The sequence below is a fragment of the Corvus brachyrhynchos genome, unplaced genomic scaffold (assembly GCF_000691975.1).
Source record: "Corvus brachyrhynchos isolate BGI_N302 unplaced genomic scaffold, ASM69197v1 scaffold21, whole genome shotgun sequence".
In the NCBI taxonomy this organism is placed as follows: domain Eukaryota; kingdom Metazoa; phylum Chordata; class Aves; order Passeriformes; family Corvidae; genus Corvus; species Corvus brachyrhynchos.
Window position 1 is genome coordinate 2,216,814 of NW_008236924.1, and position 20,935 is coordinate 2,237,748.

At 52.2% G+C, this 20,935-nt stretch overlaps 1 long non-coding RNA gene across 2 annotated transcripts; it reads left to right on the forward strand.

Moving 5' to 3' along the window:
* Positions 1-1,187: 1,187 nt before the first annotated feature.
* On the forward strand, positions 1,188-6,979 carry LOC108445161. 2 transcript variants are annotated; one of them, XR_001859910.1, is made up of 4 exons: positions 1,188-5,055; positions 5,307-5,382; positions 5,468-5,602; positions 5,950-6,979. It is a non-coding gene; the product is annotated as an uncharacterized LOC108445161 (long non-coding RNA). The 2 variants fall into 2 exon arrangements; XR_001859909.1 differs by having other exon boundaries at positions 5,468-6,979.
* The last annotated feature ends 13,956 nt before the right edge of the window (positions 6,980-20,935 follow it).

Sequence of the window (20,935 nt, forward strand, 5' to 3'; positions counted from 1 at the left end):
CGGGTGGGCAGCGCGGGGTGCTCGGGGCCGCACCCGCAGCCGGGGGATGGGGAGACAAGGGGGCGAAGTGAGGCCGGGCTGGGCCCCCCTGGGGTTGGGGGGCTCCCTCCCTGTGCATGACGTTCCTGGCCCATGCCTGCTCCGTGCGTTGCACAACTGCACAGGGATGTGCACTGCATGCCCGTACAGCACACGCCCACGCTGTGCAATGCACGCTGCACAAATCCACGCTGCACTTGTGTTGGTTACACCACGCACTGCTGCTCACACCAATACACTGGACACGTTGCCCACATGCACCACAAAGATGCTGCACACACCACACACTCCACAAACGCATCACACGCGTGCACCCATAGGTGTTACATACACCAGCAGCATGGATGTGCTACACACACATAAGTATGTTACACACACACGTATGGCACACGCACACCTATCACACACGTGGCTTATAAACACACGTCTGTGTGCTGCTCACCCGTGCACAGACACTGCATAGATGCATAGATATATAAAAATGATATTGTCCATGCACACTGACCGATTTACAACAGGGAGGTGGGGACCTGCCCTGTGTTTCCCTGTCCCAGCCTGGCCACGGAAGGGCTGGGGGGACCCGCTGAGGTCGGGATCTTGTACTTCACTGCAGCCCCAAACTCAAGCCCAGGGTGGGGCCCTAAAGGGGACAGCACGTCCTGCTCTTCTCTGCACCCATGGGAGACAGATCCCCAGGAGGATGCGTCCCAGAGCTCGGGCTTCACCCCCAGCCCTGCCTGGTGGCATTGGGGCCGACCCCTGCTCTTGCTGCAGTGACTCCCAGTGAGGACAGGCTGGGCACGGCAGTGGTGATCACAGCGCGGCGGGGCAGGAAGGGGCTTTGGGCCCAAGGTATGTTAGCGATTAACGGCGCTTTCCAGCGATTCATCTTGCAGTGGAGGGTGGAAACGTTGGAGGGTTGTTTGCAGGCGCTTGTATTAATCATCCGGGCTAACACACCATTAACGTCCTCCTGCATTTTAAAGATGACAAATTTTATTTGACTTCTCTCAATCACGGTTCCCGGGCGGATTCGGGAGCCACTTAAATGCCTCGGATTTTCCATCGTTAGTTGTTACAAGGCGAGTTGCAAAGGCAGGAGGCTGGGGGGGCCGGGGCAGGGTGCAAGCAGGTCTCCGGGTCTGCCAAAGACCCCCCTTCCCCACCCCCTTTAAAACAAGCGCCCTGCAAACATTTGCTAGTGATTATTCTCCTGTTAGAGCCAGGCCTTGGGTAGGGCGTCGTGTCCCCGATTTCCTTCAAAACAGCCGTGGTTGGGTGGGATCCCCGAGCCCGGCTGACCGCCGGTGGGAGCCAGTGCCCATCTGGGAGAAGTTCAGGGGTCCCACTTCATGCCTCACCCCCTCCATGCTGGCAGAACATCACCTGTGGAGCCCTGCTCTTCTTAGAAACCCCAGGCTCCTCACTGAGCTTCTCTCCAACCCTGCAAACTTCCAGATTAGAGTCTGTGCCACCAAACCCCATCTCTAGAAACACTCCTCAAAAATACCCTTTTCATCCCTGTATCCCTGTATGCATTGCACAGGCCACTTACAGCCACATCCTGCTGGGAGCTGTCACCTTGAGCCATGCAACAGAGTCACCTCCAGCCTCCAGCTGCCGAGCCAGGTAAGTCCAGCCCAAGCCTGGGCATTCTCTTGCTTAATCCACCCCCTGATGGAGGTCCCTGGACTCTGCAGAGTTTGGAAGTGCTCAGCTGAGCAAATAGTGGGACCAGAGGGTTGATTTTCCTTTGGAAAATCATTCTAATCTTTCATGTTTTAATAAAATAATAAAACCAGAGCCCTTTTCATGCCGACACCTTCTAAATCAAACCAGACTGCCTTTGTCATGGCGTCCAAATTTAGCACTTCTCAAACTTTTGGTGAGTTTCTTTAATTTCACATCTCCCCACTCACATGGGGGAGAAAACGCCGGGCAGTTTGGATTAGGCGATTTATGGCTGGCATGGCAGGCGGAACCACGTTTCTCTCCACCTGTTTTCCTTCAAATCCTTCCCAGAGAAAGATTTTCTGCCCTCATGGCCAGGCAATGATGAGGGGGCCAATGCTGCATGTTGGGAGTGAGGTTATCCCAGGTCTCTGTAAGCCCCAGCACCCCAAACCCAGGTGGAGCCACCATGCTCTGCATCCATCCCCATTTCTGGGACGGGAGCTGAGGTTTTGGCCCTGGCCCCTCAGCCACCTCCTTATCAGCGCCCAGCGAGCGGCAGCCCCGGGTGTCCTGTGACTTTGACGCCAGCTCTGCTCCCCCCCTCTGGCTCCCTTATCTAAATAGGAGCGTAAATCAGGGCCTTGGCAGATGCCCTGGCAGGACAGGGACTCCATAAAAAGGGGCTCTGCTCCAGCTCTGTTTACATTGCAGCCCCGTAAAATATTCCCCTTGTCTTCCTTGTTAGCATCTCCCTGCAGCATCCCGGCACCCTCCTGCACCCACATCCCCCCACCCCAAGCTCCACTGCAGCCCCAGGGTGCGGCCAGGAGGGTCCCAGCCCTGTCACCCCACAGCCCCACACCACGTCCCCCATCAGGTTATGCCCAGGGTACCTCCTCACTCGGCCACGGCCTTCGATCCCCTCCTCAGCCACTGCAGGCGCAGAGCAGGGCTGAGCCAGCTCCCCTGGGCAGCTGGGTTGTGTCTAAAGGTGCCCCTGGGTATTTATAGCACTTGCCTGAAATAATGCAATAATAATCACTCAGCACCTTCCTAACAGTTCTGCTCTCAGAGGCCTCAGGGGATGGTGGCAAAAACCCTTGGGAAACTGAGGCATGAGCAGAGTCTGCTTCAAGTAGAGCTGCAGAGAGCTGCTCTGGGGGATTATTTTCCTCCTGGCAATGTGATGAGCGAGAGAACCTGCAGAAGTGAATGAAATCAAGTCAGTTTGATCAGCAATGAACTCAGCCCTGGGGTCACAGCTAAGGCTGGGCTGCAAAAGCCCACTCAGGGCATCCCTCTACCCCAGCAGGGTTTGCCACGTGTCCTGCTGTGCCAGGATGGGTTTCATAGGGGTGGGAGGTGCTGGAGTGCAGCAGAGCTCATGCTTGCTGGTGCCCATGCTCTCTTGCACCCACACACTGCCTGAGAGCCCCAGACGACCTCACTGGGCTGCTTGATCCTACATCAGCATCACAGGAGCGACTCCAAGTGGGGTTCAGTCTGTTAAAGCCCCACAGAAGGAGCAGGAGGAACTGGGGGTGAGCACGGTGCTGTGCCTGGATGTTCCTGTTCTCAGCAGCAGCCCACAGCATCTCCTCTGTCCACACCCCTCCCGTGCCGCCCCTATGGCGACACAAAGGGTGACTGCAACCATTGCCCCTCAAGAAATACCATCTATTTATGGCCAAACAGCCACTGTCTTGCGTGGATAAATCAAGAGGAAAACAAAGCTTTACGGAAAAAAGTATTAAATTTTCCATGTGCTCCTGCAGGGATGGGCCAGGCACTCGCTGTTTATTTTTTGGGCTCTCTCTTTGCTAGTACTGTAAGTGACACTGTGTTTACAAAAGTTTTTATGTCATCAGAGCAAAGTCACAGCTCAGCTTCCTCTCCTGTGTATTTTATGTAGATGGATGTGTCTGTGAGGAACATTCAAACTAAACAGAGAGCTGGTTTATAGGAAAATGTATTTATTTGAAAAATCGTAACTCACAATTTCGGCAAAACCGGGCTCCACATTTATTGCTGCTAATGGGGTGTGGCGGCCATAAATTAACCTGGAAAATTGCTGCGGCCATTTCAACAATGGCTCATTGTGCTGATAGAACAGCAGCTCCCCAAAGACGGCTCATGTCAATTTGCAATTAAGTTTGGATGCAAACAACAGGTAAAGGGAAGGTAACAGCAGCCTAACTGCTGGAACCAGCCCCAGAATCATTCCTCTAGGCTGGCATGGGTGCTCTGAATCTCACTTAAAACAGAGCTGTTCCCTCATCTGATTGCCCTGGAAATCAGTGGAAGGAGGCTCCACCTGCCATAAGGGGAATTTCTTTTTATATTACATTATCTGTCATAGGCACGTAATTGGAGATGACAGAAAAACCCAGCCCATGAGCTCTGACTGGCAGCCCAGGTGAGCCATGTGCTTGGAGAGCCCATCCAGTTGCTCCCTGGTTGACCTCTCTTCTTAGAGGAAATTTTGCACAGAATCAGGAGTGATGCTCCTACCTTAAAACCTCTTATTTCCCCACTCAGATTCCCTGCTGAGACAAACACTGTTCCCCAAAGCCTTGAGGCTGGCTGCTGACCCTGGAGCAGGAGCTGCCACTGTCATTCTCCCATCCTTGATCACCTGGCTCAGGGCAGGGTTTGGCTGCTGACACGTGGTGGCAGCTCTCCACTCGTGGGAAGTTGTGGAGAAGAGCTCCCAGATGATTCAGGTCCCTGACAAAAACCAGTGCCTTTCCCTCCTCAAACCACTTTCCACTCCTGAAGCAAATTTACAAGGGCTCTAAAATGTCCTGCTCCAGGGCATCAGCCAACTGCTAATGGCTGGGGATTGGGAAAGACATTTCCTCTGCTGAGAAGGATTGCATAAGCGCTTATTAAGGCAGCTCCTGGCGTCTTCGTCAAAAGCATCTGGTTTGGGGCATAGCTGGAGACGAACTGCTGGGTCTGGATGGGCAGAGCTGGACTCGCTGCTTCCAACTTTTCCCTTGGTCAGACATGAGTGCAGGTTTGGGTCATCTCCTGTGTGCTGGTGGGGAAAGGGAGGTGGGTCATGACATGAGATGTGTCTTTCTCCCTGTCCCCCTGCTCTCCATCTCATCCTGGTGCTGCCACTGTGGGGACTTCTCTTCACACTCCTTCCAACTCCAGGTACCACAATGCCCCATGTGCATGAGGGATTTCCCTGGTCCCTGCTTACACCAGCATCCCACATTCCTTGAAAGAGGGGCTTCCCTCCTGTCCCATTGCTACAGAGACACGTTGGCACAGAGACTGACATGGCTCGGTGGGTGAGCTCCTGTTCTGCACCGCATCTGTGTGACATTGCAGGTAAATGGCTTTGTGGTGGGAAAAGGCTGCTGACAGTGGTTCAGACCACTGAAATAGGTTGGGATGCTTTTAACAGGGCTCTGCTGTGTCACAGGCTCAGTGTGATGTGCTGGCACTGCGGAGCAACCAGAGCCAGGGAACAGCATCCTGTCCATGCTTCCCTGTGGTGGGACCATGTCCTGGTATCCCAACCTCCCACCTTCCCCTCTGTGTGGATCCACACGGGATTTTTAATTCATTTTGTTTCTAAGATTTTCAGGGCAACTCCAGGTCTCATCACACAGTGCCTCGTGCCAGGTCCGGCTATGCCTTCCCAGCTGTTGCAGGGTAGGAGGATGAGGACAATTAGTGGTGCCTTATTATCCTGGTTATCATTGGCTCTCTCAAAATTCCAGGTTTTCTCTCCCCTCAGGTGCAGGAGTTACTGCTCACTTCCATGGGAGCAGAGGGATTGATTTTCCCTTGGTTCCCCCCACTGCATCCTGAGATGTCTGTGCAGCTTCCGGGCCAGCCATTACAGCAAGACTCTCAAGACGGGTTTTCCAAGGTTGGGTTTTTTGCAGATTGAGATGGTTTTAAGAATTAACAAGCATCTGTTAATACTTTTTTTGCAACTGAAAATTATTTGGGAGTTGGGGGTTTTAAATAATTTTAGTGCTTTTTCCCACCCTTTTTCCCCTGTTTTATAAATGGGAGGTGGCAGAAGCCTCCCCAGGGCTCATTATTCCCCATTCCAAGCTGGGATCCAGCACCCAGCATGGCTGTGCTGCTGCCTTCACAGGCATAGGGGGAGGTGGGGGTATTTTGGGGCAAAAAGGCACAGAGACACTGAGTGTCCTTTTGTCACTATGGTCCATGGTGTCACCATGGGTATCACTACCTCCTTGCTTTTAGGGAGTCACAGGATGAGGACATGCTGTAAAAAGTGAATCCAGACCTCCAAAGAATAACGCTTTTATTGTATATCAATATATACAGTAAATATTTGACTCCTCCTAACATGCTCTGGAGAAAAAAACTGTCTGAAATGGAGCTTATTGGAAGGAAATAAATTGCTCCCATAAAAATGCTGATCCCTCCCTACTTCTCAAAACTGAAACAAAATCATTTGCTGTGAGCAGAAGACATTTCTTCCCTTGGCTCCTGGTTTTCCAAGAAGAGCAGGGAACATGAAGGAAAAACAAGCCTTCCCCATTAAAACACGCTTAAGCGAAACTCCAGTTTTCTCTTAAACTTTGCTTGGAAACATTTGGAGCAGCTTCGTGCGAATCAGTTCTGCTCTTTGAAAGGCCATTAAAATAAAAAACACCCAACCCAAAATAGCCATCTCTGCAAGGAGCATCTTGTTTGGACAAAAGTGGTTTGTTTTACACCGTAAATCCAAACACTCCTGGGGAAATGTTGTGAAATCCGCCGTGCTGGCGGTGCAGTGGCTCCAGGGATGTTTTGTGGGACATGCACAAAGCTGGTGGGTGCTGGCAAGGTGATGGCCACCACCAGCACTTCACTGCTGATTATCCCAGCTGCTGGAGTATCCCTGACTTCAGCACAGTGCATTTTCCATCAGGGTGAAGGCTTGTGGGGTGAGTTCTGGCAGGGAGGGATTTGTACCAGCATTCAGCCCCGCTGTGATCTTGCCCCAGAGCTCCTGTGGCCTCTCTAAAGGGCCCATCATATGCAGGAGCTGAGAACACTCACCCTGGGACAAACAAAAACCACTCTCCAACAAGGTGTTTAAACCCTTCTTAAAGTTTTTTTTTTAACATGCTCCATGTCATACCTAGAGCACAAAAAAAAAAGGCAGTAATTCCTAAGCCAGCAATATACATACCAGCAATCCTGATACTGTATTTACAGATAGATAAGAATATACTTGCTTATATAAATCAATATTTTAATATATAAAAATAAAATAAATGTAACTATGAATATAATTACAATTGCAGTTGTAAATATAAATAAATATATATATAGTGTGTGTATATATATATATGTATTTATGGTGCTGCTTTTTCTGCTAGCGGCATCAATCTGTGATTTAGGCACAAATATTTCTATCCCAGGGTCTTTGGCAGTGAAGTTTTGCCATGCAGCTGCCCCTCCTGTGCAGCAAGCCCATCCTGGTGAAGCCCTGCTGGGAGCCCAACACTCATGGAATTAGGGAGAAGTTGTTCCTCACGGATTTGAGTGAACCCCGCCAGCTTATGAGGGAAACTGGGATTCTCTGGATGGGCACTCCTCCTCGCTGTGGCTCTCCAGGAGGTAGCTGGCCCAGCATCATCCTCTCGGTGTGATGCTGAAATTGTGGGGTGGAGGGTGGTGAGCCCCCAGCACCGCGTCCTCCCACCCCTAGAGCTGCCGCCACTGCCTTTGCTCTGGAAGGGACGGGGGGAGAAGAGGCTACACTGCTGTGAAACTGCAGTTTTAGAGGGTGGTAGTTGTTTTCTTGGGCCGAAAGGACAAGAAACATCATGTCTGAAGATGACAGGCTCGATTTGCTGTGTCATTAACCAGAGCCGAAACTCTAGATGGGCTGGGTCTCCTGCGGGCCGCGCGCTGCTTCCCGTGCCGCTGCTGAGCTCTGATTCTGCCAGATAAAGGCCTTTGCGGATGCATTTCTCTTGCTCAGACCTTGTTTTAATTCCATGGATGCTATTATGCAGTCTATGGGATGAGGAAATTGTTTCTCCCCCTCTCCCACATGCATCCGTAACGGATGAATGCGCCCCCTAAAATGCACTGGCTCCCCAGCACACGTGTGCTCCCCTGGGTGTTTGCAGGGACTTCACATGAGCAGAAAGCATAACCCTCCTTCTCACCAGGAAAAAACCCTCTCATTCCCAACCTTCCACAGCCTTGAGATCTCATGGAAATAAGCCCCAGGATCCAACCCAGGAGTGGTGTGGTGACAATGGTGTGAGGTGCAAGCGGGCAGCAGGATCAGGAAGGCCCACAAAAGCCCCATAACCACCCATCTCTCAGTCCTGGTTGTGGTTACAAACCCCATTCCAGGTTAAAAGCAGCTGCTGAGACCCAAATAGGGTGGATGAGGGAAGCAGCCACCAGCCAGGTGAGCTGGGCTGCAGCATTCAGCCACGCCAGGGGCTCTCCTATGCTCATGGACACCAGCACCTAAACACAAAGCACTTTTTAAATGAACACGGGTGCTCTGGGCTCTGAGCAGCCCCTGCCTTGGCAAACAGAAAGCTGGAGGTGACAGGGCTCACACGGAGCTTGCTGGAAAGGGAGCAGTGGAGCCGGGTGTGCCGCCTGCCTGCGCCGCGTGAGCCGGCTTAGAGCACAGTAGGAAAAAATACCGCAATAGGCAAAGCATCTCCCATTTGCCCCTAAGCTCTGGCTCTTCCTGTGCTGATAACAAGCCCAGTAAATCTCCTTACAGCAGTGAGACATTTTTTCCCCTCTCCTTCCCTCCTCGCAGCCTTGTCAGACCACGCTGGCTACGGGAACTGTAGTGGGGCCGCCCTCCTCACCCCTCTGTGGGGAAGTATCCCAAAGCATGCAGCCCCCCGAGCATCCCAGCAGGTTCCAGAGGCTCTGAGCCCTGCCCTGAGGTGTGGGAAGGAGCTGGGTGCAGGCAGGGGCTGTCTCCTCTCTAATTGCCCCCAGAGCCCTATGGCTGAGCCACTTGCTGCTATCTCAGGCCATCAGAGCTGGTGCTGGGTTGAGTCAGGAGAGATACAGACTGATACAGACCCTCTGTCCGACTGACAGGGGTGCAGGGCAAGAGTGGAGGAAGAAAACCTGGGATACACATGTCTAAAATCTCCCTGGCCCTAGTGCTTTGGCCAAAATAGGGAACTTAGGCAGTGAGCAGGTTCCCATCAGCAGTGTGGTGTTCAGCCCTGGGTTGGATGAGTCCCAGTGACCTGTTAGATGTGGCTCCTGACCTGGGAGAGTTTGAGCCTGCCCAAAGCCAGGCAGAAAGAGCACTGATGCTCTGAAAAAGCAGCTCTGGATGTGCTTGGCAGCAGGATGGGGTTTACTCAATCTAGGAGTTGTGGTGGGACTCGGGGCTCATCATTTCCCTTGCAGGAGATGGCCATAGAGCTGCCTCCCAATTGCTCTTTTTATGGCTGAGGGCCAGGGCCCCTTTTTGGTCCAACCATGCTGCTGTACCCTCCCCACAGCCAGGACCCAAACTGCCCCCAGTAAATGCCACCACCCCATGGCTCAGTTGCTGCCCTGTTGGGATCTTTCTCCCTTTTGCATCAGCAAATGCTGTTCATTTTCCTCTTCCTCTCATGAATTCCTCATAAATTTCCCACTGCCGTCTCCACCAGCACCATGTTCCCATTAAACCTTGCAGGCTGATTGCATCTGTTAGTGTCACTGTCTGGGGCTGGAATGTGTCACCCTGCTCCAGAGGAGTCATGTATTCAGCCATGGCAGAGCATTTCAGGACAAAGCACTGGGTTGGATCACGGTGGGACAGTTTTCCTGCAGTGGCAAGCACTGATCCATCTTGCGGAGCGGGGAGAAAGCACCGCCTCTGGATTCTTTCCTATTTATTTTTCCTAAACAGAGAACTGAGAAGTGCAAGAGTCACCTACCAACAGGATCCTGAACTTTGCTGGAGTGTCCTAAAGAAAGGGAGTTTACTTTAAAAAGCGTCCAAACCTGTGAGTCTGGGGCAGACATTTTTTTCCACTGTCCCTGTCATGTCTCACCGCTTTTGTCCAGATTCTTGGGGTGCCTGGTTGATGGCAGGGGCGGCCCCAGAGGTCCATGTACTTTGGGGTCCCTGCTGTGTGGTAGCAAGGGCTGAGGCTTGTAGGGTCTGGGATGTCCACAGTAGTGGAGGAAGCAGCTACAACCACAACCCAGCACCTCCCTGGGTCCCTGCAGGCAGCAGGGACAGGGAAACTCTGGTGGTGACTGTGCAGCAACAGTGGGGAGCAGCCAGCTATGACACCCCCATGCCCACACCACACACAGCAGGTCCCTAATGCTGAGGAGGGAGGGTCTCTTGAGCCATTAGATGTGATAATCAGGCATTCAGGGTTAAAACATAAAATGAAATTATGCTTCTGCTCTCATTATCCATATATGTGTGCAGCCCATGTGCTGGGAAATACTTCATCCTGTCTTTCAGGAACTTCATCTCCCCTGTCCCTGCCTGGGGAGATCTCATCTCGCAGGGATGTGTGTTTGGTGGGGCATGGAGTGAGATGAGGAGATGAAGGCACAGCTGTAACCTTGAGGACAGCCACCCTTGTGCAGCAGGAGCGAGTCATTCCTGGCACAGCAATGGACTCAACTGCCTTCCTTTGGGATACATATCCTTGGATGGTACCGTGCCACTGGGGACAGGTTTCCCATTGCTTTTCCCCAGCTACCTGTGCTGGTGTCCTCCGAGGGGGGCTCAGATGCGCCGGGAAGCGCCTCTCCCCGGGGTGCTGCCCGGTGACCTGCGTATGGTAAGGGTGGAAGAGACAGTCAGTCTGTGTTGCTTTGTTTATAAGAACATATTTGCAGTGATTGATGCCTGAGCTGGGGAAGTATGCTTGCAAGTGAGACTTTAAAACATGAATCAAACAATGTTTGGAATATGTATGCTGCTCTGTCAAACATTTCTCGGCGTTTGGAGTCTGCAGAGCCTGCGCGTCCAGAGGTACCAGTGCCTGTGCAGAGGTGTCTGCAGGGAAAGCATCCACCCCGCTGGGAGGGTGAGTGTGGGCATCCTTCAGCCTCACCATCACCTCTCCACACCAGGAGGCTGCTGGGAACAGTTCAGGGTTTGCACCCGTGGCCAGGGGTGCATGTGGAGGTGTCCCATTAAGCGCCGTCCATCACGGGGCATTCCTTTACGCGACGCTCCTTACTGCCAAGTTGTCCCTTGGGCTTACTGAGGAATGAAAGCGGCCCTGGAGGACAGAGTCAGCTTTCAGGCTTCCTTCCCCTCCAGATAACCCGACTGCCCGTGGAGAGAAGAAAGGTCTGGAAGGGGCGGGCCGTATCCAGATGTTCACTAAGTGCATTAAGACCCTCAGCCAGAGGAGCACATGCTTCAGGTTAAGCCCCTGAGCAGTCCCAGCTGCAGCAGTATTAATAAAGTCTTCACTTAATCGCTTACTGAATGCTCTCCCTGATAAGGGCCAGCATAGTTTATGGTGGACAGGGAACTTTCTCAAGGTTTCTCTTTGCATGTCCTGCTTGGGAAGTCCTGTATGGGCATCCCTCCACACTGGCAGCCCTGCTGCCATGCCAGCTCCGTTGCCCATGGAGAGATGTGAGTTTCCCAGTTAAGAGAGCTGCCTGCACCATAATGCAGGGATTGTGGATGTGGTCCCATACTTTCTGGAGCTCTGCTTTCTCTTCCATTCATAGGGATGTTCCACTTTCCATTGCCCATAGAGTGGGACTGGACACAGCTCATCTCGACAGAACCAGCTGTTGAAATCACTGCTAGCTCTTGGAACAGCTCTGTCCCAGCTGCTCCATCCCTCTTCCTCCAGGTCTCAGGGGATACCTTGTTCTTCCTTGCCCCAAAATAGCCCTCAGCCACCATGTCACCCCACAGAGAGGATCCAGACATTCCAGTTGAGGTGAGTCTCAGGAATTTGCACACATGACCTGATGGCATGAGGTGATGTGTTATGCTCAGAGTAGCATCCTCATCCCAATAAGCTGTCCTGGTGGGCAGATACCTGGGGTAATGCCAAGCCCACCTTTCCTGGGAAAGGGATTGGTTGGGAACAGCCTGAGAGGAGCAGGTGCCAGCTGGCTGCCATTTACTGCCCATAAATGATGTATCCAGCCCCAAACTGGGTGAGGGCATTTGGAACAGTAAGAGACACCAGAAACTGGGCATCCCTCCAAGATGGGCAGACCTTCCTCCTCTAGGCTTTCTGCCCACTGCTGCCCATGGGGACAGCAGGTCTGCCTGTCTCATTGCTCCTCCCAGCCATTATTTATTTATTTGTTTTCCCCAGGAATCCCAGAAAAACCATTAGAAAGTCTCCTGTTCCTCCACCCAGGCATGCCACTCCTTGTGCGAAGCCTCTCTAACTGCGCGCATGGAAAACACATCCCACGAGCAGATCCCCTTCTCACGGGTCCGCTGTCGTTGCCTTTTAGCACAACGGAGATTTATTCACTCCACGGGTATTTTTAAAAGGCATTTTTTTTATAGCTGGGCTTCTCCTACTTAGGGGAGATTAGGAGATCGTATTTCATGACTTCTTGTGGATCCCCTTTCGCAGGTTCTAATGAACTATGGATGAGTGACCATGGTAATCCAGTCTGTGCAGGACCTCATTAAAGTCACCAAGGCCGTTATAATAACTGGCTACATCTGATCACATTACTCCTTTAAATCGCTGATTCCACTGGTGTATGAGAGCCTGCTCTAGCCCAGCACGGGCAGCAGGAGCTTTGCTCTGAGCTCTCACCTCGTGTGCCACTAACAGGGCACAATTTGATTAACTCCCATTGCAGATTTCCCTTCACTGTTTTGCTCAACCAACCTCAGCCAGAGCAGGCAGTGTCCCATCCTGCTGGAAGCAGGTGGATGGTACAAAGAAAGGATCCAGACATTTCCCAGTTATAAACAGAATTTTGGGAGAGGGCTGGCAAGTGGCTGTCTGGGGCCACATCCAGCCTGTGCCTGTGTGATGGCACCAGAGGAAGTGTCACTTTCAACTCCATACCTTGTGAAAAGCAGCCTGGAGCAGCTCCTCACTGTCCTGACTGGCACCTGCCTGCTGCCAGCTCACAGTCCCAGAGCCGTGGGATGGATCCCACCACGGAGTCCCACTAAAATGGGGCCCAGCCCTCCAGAAAAACAGGCTGCAGCCCCTCTGGCAGTGGGGTTTGCCCTCCTGCCCCACACGGGGGTGGTGGTCCTGACCCCTGCCTGTATCCCTTCCTTACTGAAAGCAGACGCAGGCAGCCCAGCAAATATCCAGAGGGGCGGGGGGAAAAAAAAAAAAGCCAGATCCATCTGCAAAAACCCAAGCAGAAATGTTTCTTTGTCTTGGGAAGTGTCAGCGAAAGAAATTCCCTTTGAGGGTAGGTTTGTGTTTGCAAGACTTCAAACCCCTCATCTGGACAATAACAGCTTCTGTCTGCGGGAACCGGGGCCGCGAGGTACCGGCCGAGCCTGCGGTGTTAGAGGTTCGGACAGTAATTAGGGCTCTGGCGCTGATAAGGGCGCAGAGCTCAGCCACCTTGGGCTCTGCTCATGCCAGAGCAGTGAGTGTGCATCACTCCGGGTGCGCAGGGCTCCGGCGGCGCGGAGGCACCGGGGGATGTAAACAACCACGGCCAGGGCTCTCCATCCATCGCTGCCGCACCCCGAGCTCAGCAAAAGCAGGGTGTGCTCAGCAAGCATGGCAAACACGTCCTCGCTGGCAGCATAGCACCAAACCTGATTTAGGAAAAGGGAAATAAAGGGGTTTTTTTTCTTGTCTCGGCCACCCGTGCCGTGCCAAAGCCCTGCAGCTCCCGCTCAGCCGTGGGTTTGCCACAGGGCACCAACTCCTGCCAGCGCGTGGGTCCCTGATGCACAGGCACACCCAAACACGTTCAGGACCAAAAAACCCCCTGTGTTCTGGGTTTTACCGCTGCTGAAAACCAAGAATCTGCCTACGCTGCCTTCTCAGCCCGCTGGCAGGGAGCCCCAGGCTGGCAGGGGCTGGTGCCAGAGCTGTGCAGCCCCAGGCTGCAGAAGAGGAGGTTGATGCACAGGACTGCAGGCAGAGGAAGGCCGCCGGGGACTTCTGATCATCTCATTAACCACGAGAACGGCAGAAAATAATTGCTCGTGGTTCAATGCAGTCCATCTGTGTGGGATTTTCTCAATAATAAGTGCATACGGCCTGGTTTTAATGTTTTTCAACGTTTTTTAAACTGAAACATTTCCTAGTGCCGAAGCCCGGGCAAAAATCAGTTCCAGCCCTGGGGGCAGTGAGGGGATTTAGAGGCACAAGTCTCAGGTTGACTTTTTAACAGGGTTCGTACAAACTATCCTGCCCATAATGCTCGTGTAATTGATGCTTTTGAATACTCCAAGGAGGCCAAGGTCCTCTGAGGCTTTGAAAGTATGTTTTACAGTACTTTCTGATGTGATATATAAAAAAACCCTGATCATGAGTCAGGCAAGCAAAGCTCTTGAGACTGACTTAAAATTATTTACATGCACACACACCCCTTTTTAAGTGATCACACTTAAATCTTTTCAAATATTTGGTTGGTTTTTTTTTTTTTAAGAAAAGCTGATTTCTCATGCAGAAAACAGAACTTCAGGACTCTGGCAGTTTTGGTGTAAAAGCTGCCCCTCAGCCAGCTGCAGGGATGCAGGGAGGGCAGGACAAGCTGGCTGGACAAGATTGGGCTGTACCTTCCTGCAGAAGAGGTCATACCCAGAGCTGATGTGTCTTATTTCCCTGCAAGATGCAGGTTGAGGCTTAACTCTGGCCAAGCAGTGAGTGACTGCAAGGAATTTTGCTCATCAGGATGGATGAAGCAATGGGCTTGGTCCTTTCCAGTTCTTCCCAGTCCATGAAAGCCAAACAGGTAACTGGAGCATTTTCCCTGGGATAAGGGAACTTAACAGGCATCTTGCAAACACACACATGCTTGTTAAAGTCACTGCTGTTAAAGTGGCACTCTGCCCCTGCCAGAACTCCGCCCTAATAATTTCCCTGTGTGATGAAACACGGGGCACTCATTGTGGCTTTGCTCTGCCACCTTCTCCCCAAACAGAGGCTACACACCCCGCCCACCCCACAGCTCAGCCCCATCACCAGCAGCCCCAGCCCCTCCTGCTGACTGGGGAGGGAGTGAGGAATGACCCTCCTAGTCCCTTATCAGGCTTGTGTGCTTAATCCCTGTTTAAAGTGGCACGGAGTTAACTGGCTCCCTTTCCTGGGGCATTGCTCAGAGGAGAAGAAATGCTCCCCACGAGGGTCATGGTGACCCCCCCATGGCCCCTCTGTGCCTGGACCCCACTATGAGGGTGCTCCTGCTGACTGGGGAGGGAGTGAGGAATGACCCTCCTAGTCCCTTATCAGGCTTGTGTGCTTAATCCCTGTTTAAAGTGGCACGGAGTTAACTGGCTCCCTTTCCTGGGGCATTGCTCAGAGGAGAAGAAATGCTCCCCACGAGGGTCATGGTGACCCCCCCATGGCCCCTCTGTGCCTGGACCCCACTATGAGGGTGCCAAAGCCCTGGGAGCAGCCAGCCCTGGCTGCCTCACCTGGCTCTTTCTGTTTGGGGCTGCCTCCATGAGACAAAGCATTCCCTGTCCCCCTGTCCCCGCTCCCATGGGCATAGCAGCACCCACCCCAAGGATCCCCATACAGTGCTACAGCCAGGGGTTATTTTGGAGAGGATTTTTTCCTGGGAAACCATTTGGAAGCCTGAGCAGCACAGGAGTCCGAATCTGGCCCGAAGCATTTCAAATATGCCTCGCTGTGGGCTGGAGCACCGAGCCTGCCTTAAGCGGGCAAGGGATTTAGTAATCACAGCCTCCCATCGTCCTGCCAAGGCCACAGGAGCACAGCTCTGGCCTCCACAAAATACTCTCTAGAGGCTGAATATTGCACAGATTTCCACCTACCCCCAAAGCCCACAGTGGGAAACTGGGGCTGAGCTCAAGCTGTGGCGCCTGCCCCAGCTGTGGCTCGCATGATGGGGGCTTGTAGGGTTTCCAGGGGCTGTTGGTTACTTGGATGATAACATCACTAATTGTTGTGATTAGTGATAATCCAGGAGAGAGAAACAGGAAAGAGAAAAATTGGATTTTGGGTGTCTCTGCATCACCCTTGGGGGTGTTCTTCCAGCACAGTGGGGAAGCAGATGACGTTTCACTGAGCTCAGCATTTTGGGAACTGCCACCAAAACTGAGAGCTTCCCTTTCCCACACACTTACTGACTGCTTTGGGTTTCACAGCTCTCCCCAAAAATATAGAGTGGGGAAATCAGTGATTTTGGTACAGGAAAGCTACCAAGAAGCTTCATTTAAAGGTTGCAATGTGCTTACGTGATCCAAATTATACTGGTTTGGTTTGGTTTTGGAGGAGACACTTTCCAGATTTAACCATTTTTTTGCTGAGTCCCTTCAAATCACAGAATGTGCACTTAGGGCACAGAGGAAACTTCTCCCAGACATAGGAAACCAAGTCATATTTTTAAATGGCACTTGGGCCTTCTCAGCCCATACTCCAGGCATCCAGCCTTGCCTGAGTTGAGAGGAGTTTGATTAGAATTTATGAATAATTTTGCTTACCTCCAAATTTACACTTTTTATAGTGAATATATACTTCTCCAACAGTTTTTTTTTTGTTGCTGACGGGCAAGGGCAGTTTGGGCCATGAAAAGGAAAGGGTGGAAATGGGGTTTTTCCCTGCATGACTTTGCCAAGAAGAGGGAACTCCATGAGCAGTGGAGCCTGGACAGCATCCACAGCAGGGACACACACTGGGAACAGGGTGATCCATCCTGGAAAGGGGGTGACAGGCTGGAAATGGGTGACATATGCTGGGAAAGGTGTGATGCATGCCAGGAAGATGTGGCACACTGCAAAAGGGGTGACACATACCAGGATGGGGCTGACACTCACTGGGAAGGAGGTCACACAAGCCAGGATGGTGGTGACACAGATGCTGTGGAGTGTGTGACACATGCCAAGAACAGGTGACACTTGCTGGGAAGGAGGTGATGGACATCAAGAAGGGAGTGACAGACATTGAGAAGGGAGTGACACATGCCAGAAAAGACATGATGCCCATCAGGATGCCCAGCCCAGCAGCTGCAGAGGGCACAGGGCACCCAGGATGGCATTGGTGTGCAGCAGCATGACCAGATCCTTTGGTGACAGGCCACCTCAGCTGTCACACACGTGCCCACATGTGGAGCAGCCCGACAAGGAGCGACGCCTCACAGAGCTGCTCCCCTCTGCCCAGCAGCAATACCCACCACTGGTGCTCGAGCTGTGGCTAATGTCCTTTCACCGTGTATTATACAAATAATATAAATAACTCCTCCTCGGACTTCAAACATGCCACTTCAGATGTATGGTGGGAGATTACAGAGTTTGTTAAAACTCAGGTCTTCAATCATCTGGGCAGTTTCGAAGCTGCTCACTAAAATACAGATCAATGCTTCAATTTTATGGGAGGCCTGTCCCATGTGACCAGACTCAAATCCCTTATTTTATGGCTTGCTTATACATTCCTGGTGAAAAACGGTTTACATTTTGGGCCCCGGGAGCTCTCCTAAATCAGCTGCCAGGTTTTTGCAGCTGGTAGTAAAGGGAAGTGCTGTCATCGGGCTGCCCGGAGGTGAACAAACGAGCCGCCAGCCACGGGACTGACGGCTCCCACCCAACCTCCCGCAGCTCCCGCCCGCTGAATCCCCACGGCAGCATCTCCCCCTGGGAGACCCCAAAGCTTCAGGACTTCGGAGACACTCAGATGAAAGGGTTAAGCCGGACTGGACGGCTGGAGAGGAGAGGGATGTTAATCCCCCGGCTCTGGGGCTGCTAATTATTTGCTGATTCAGCTGCTGAGCAGAGCCCAGCTCCAAAGCAGGGCCTTGGCCCTCGCCTGCTGTCAGCACTGGGGTGCTGATGCTCCTGCTGTCAGTTTTGGGGTGCCGGGGCTCGGGCTCCCCTGTTTTGTCCCAAGAGGCAGAGCTGAGCTCCAGCTGTCCCTCTGTCTTGAGAGCAGCAGTGTGTCACAAGCAGGTTTTGCAGGGAAACTTAGGCACAGGTTATCCCTGGGCAGACCCAAAGGAGTCATGATTTTATCCTCTTTAATTTTCCAGCTGTGCTCCACCCTTTCCCTTCACTGGTGAGCATGAGAAAGGGGGCCAAGGGCATGCTCCTCTTGGAGGACCCTGAGCCCCAGCAAGGAAAGGAGCTGCCACCCACCATGGTGACACAGGGACCTGCAGGAACACGGCACAGCGAGCAGCATTTGGTAGCACGCCCACCTTTCCCGACTTCATTGCTCCCCTCCTTTAACGATCACAACAAGCTCCCAGCATTTCCTGCCATCCAGGATCCCTGAGTTTACCACTAACCAAGTCCCCTCCTAAGCCCATAAACCCCATTGTCAGCTGTCACCTCACCCAGGCAGCTTCAGCACCGAGTTACGGCCGTGACTCTCGGCTCTTGCCGGGGGAGCAGAGGTGCCATCGGTAGCAGAGGTGCCGTGGCTGTAACTCCCACACATTTAAACACCTCCTTGCCCAGCTCCTTCCCAACAGCACTGTGACAGAAAGCAGCTGCTTTGACACAGAAGGGAACTTTGAGCTGTGGAGTAATGGAGGTGAAAGGATCCTGAAGGGTGAAGGTGGGTGCCTGGGTGTGCTGGTGGGGCAATGAACCCAAGCAAACCTGAAGCAGTGGTGGGATGTGGTGTTGTGGGGTGGGAGGATGGCTGAGCCCATGGGCTCAGATTTTCCCTTCCATTGCTTCTCACTGAGGACACTGTCATGGGAGCAGAAATCCCCATGGGGAGGCTCATCTATCCCACTCCCTGTCTCTCCTGCACGAGGAGATTTGTCTCCTCATGGGGCTACCACAGATTTTCCACACAGTAACTCTGTGACAGGATGGTTGGATGAGATGCATCTAAAATCTATCTGGGCTGACCTCCTCCAGCACCTGCCCAAGTGAACTTTCATGGTACCTTGGTGGCATCTTGAGGAAACCCAGCTCCTTTGCCCTGGCTCCTGACCTCCTGGTGTGTCAGGAAGCTTGTCCCCTGCTCTGAGCATGGCTGGGCAGGATTCCCTGCCCCCCCTCTGGTAACGGCCAGTAAAACACCAGGTAATCTTATCCCACCCTTATTAAACAAAGCTGAATTTCCTTCTTGGGGAAAGCAGACAGCATCCTCCTGCTTCCACCTATTTAGGGGATAGCTGAAGGTTTGGGGTTTTTTCTCTGTTGCAAATGGGTAGCTTCATAAAGAACAGAAAAAGTAAAAAATGGCCACATTCATCTTGCTTTGAAAATGCTGCAAATAAATCAGTTCACTCCCAGAATAAGCTCTGCCTTCTTTTTGCGGTTGACTCCTGCCAGTGCTAATTGGAGCCAATAGGCACATCACGAGGGGAGCAACCCCCTTTACAGGTAACACTTCAGCCTGGCGAGCATGTTTACAGCCTTATTTCAAAGCCTTAAGGAGGAAGGATCTGTCATAAACCCTGGCAGCTTTCACTGAGCAAACAGTGCTGCTAGAACAGTTAAACCCCCAGCATTTGGGTGGAAAAATATAGAAAACACGTGTGTTTCCATGCGAGCTCTGCTGCTGTGCAGAGCTGGCTTTGTGGCAGTGCAGGGCAGCTGTGGAGCCTGGCATGTCCTAGGTGATGAAGAGCCATCTCTGGCAGGGCTCAAGGACACTATTAGGTCTGGGTGACCCTGAGGACCCCCTGGGACCCTCACCCTGCCCATGGAAGGGCATCCATATAATCCCAGTGCAAGGTTTAAGGAGATATATTCCCTTTACTGCACTTGTCCTAAAATGAGCCCTTCAAATTTTGGGGTGTCTGAAGACAGTGATCTAGAAGAAAACCACCATTCCCAATTAGTGAAGGAGTTAGGTGTTGGTTTATTCATTTAAAGACAAAAAATATCTTGGGGAAACTGCAGAAGTTAGTCAAGACATTTTCAGGATTACTTTTATCTGAAGAAAATAAGGAGAGATTTCCTGTAGTAAGGATGTCAATGAGGTTTATAGGAAAAGCTCTGTGCAGGTGTCGATGAATGTGTGAAGGAGCCATGCTCAGGGACTGGGATGGGGAGACCATGGCCTGCACCTGCAGCTGATGCTCCTGATGCTGGATGCTGCATCTCTTGCTGCAGCACCATCTGCTCAGCCATCCTCACCTCTAACACTTGGGGATAAACTCAGTGTGAACAACTAGCAATAAATCAGCTCTTCCTTGCGCAGACCCCCCTGATGGTGCCCTTTGTCAGCCCCCCTGCACAAAGTAGCTGATGGTGCCATCTCCCAATGTCTGCAGGGTTAGGACCTCTCCGTCCCTTCAGGGCAGGGAGCAGGAGGCTGGCAGGACTCCAGCAGGGGCATGGCACTGCCACAAGCCTTCCCCCAAAGATGAATGGCTGCCAGTTTTCTTAATCCAGCCACTTTGGAAAAATTGTTTGTTCTCATCCTGTTTGAAACAGCTTCAAAGTGGCTCCAGTCTAGACTGTGCCAAGATAAATTACAAACCTAAAGCACTGATATAAACCATAGGGGAAGGAGTCATTTGCTCTAATGTAATTAAAACAAGATATCATAATGTATGTAAGTATGTATATGTGCAGGCAGGCTCTCCTGGCAGGGAAAGATGCTGCCAGGCTGTCCCCAGCAGGGACCATCCCTCCTGGGCCGGGGCGTTTTGTCCCTTTAAGGGGTGGTGGAGCAGGAAGACCACTCCTCCAGCATCTGACAGCCAATCAGGCTGTGACAGGTACCTGCGACATCACTACAGCTGCTAGAAAAGGTAACGGCACTGAGCCCTGATGGGTGGTGATTGGACATTGTGGTTGGTCATGACCCTGGTTCATGGGGTTGGTTACATCCATGATCCTGGTTTATGGTGGTTCATCATATCCGTGATCCTGGTTCATGGTGTTTGGTCATGCCCATGATCCTGGTTCATGGTGGTTGGTCATGTCCATGATCCCAGTTCACGGTGGTTGGTCATGTCCGTGATCCTGGTGTGCAGTGGTGGTTGTTGGTGCCCATGATCCTGGTGCATTGTGGTTGATGCCCATATGTGGGGCTGGTGTGTGATGTCATTGCTGGGAGCAAAGTGGAAGGCTCTGGAGAGGTGGCAGTGTGACAAGAGAAGCCCAGACCTTGGTCATGGGAGGAAGGGAATGGCAGAAGGGGTGTCCTGA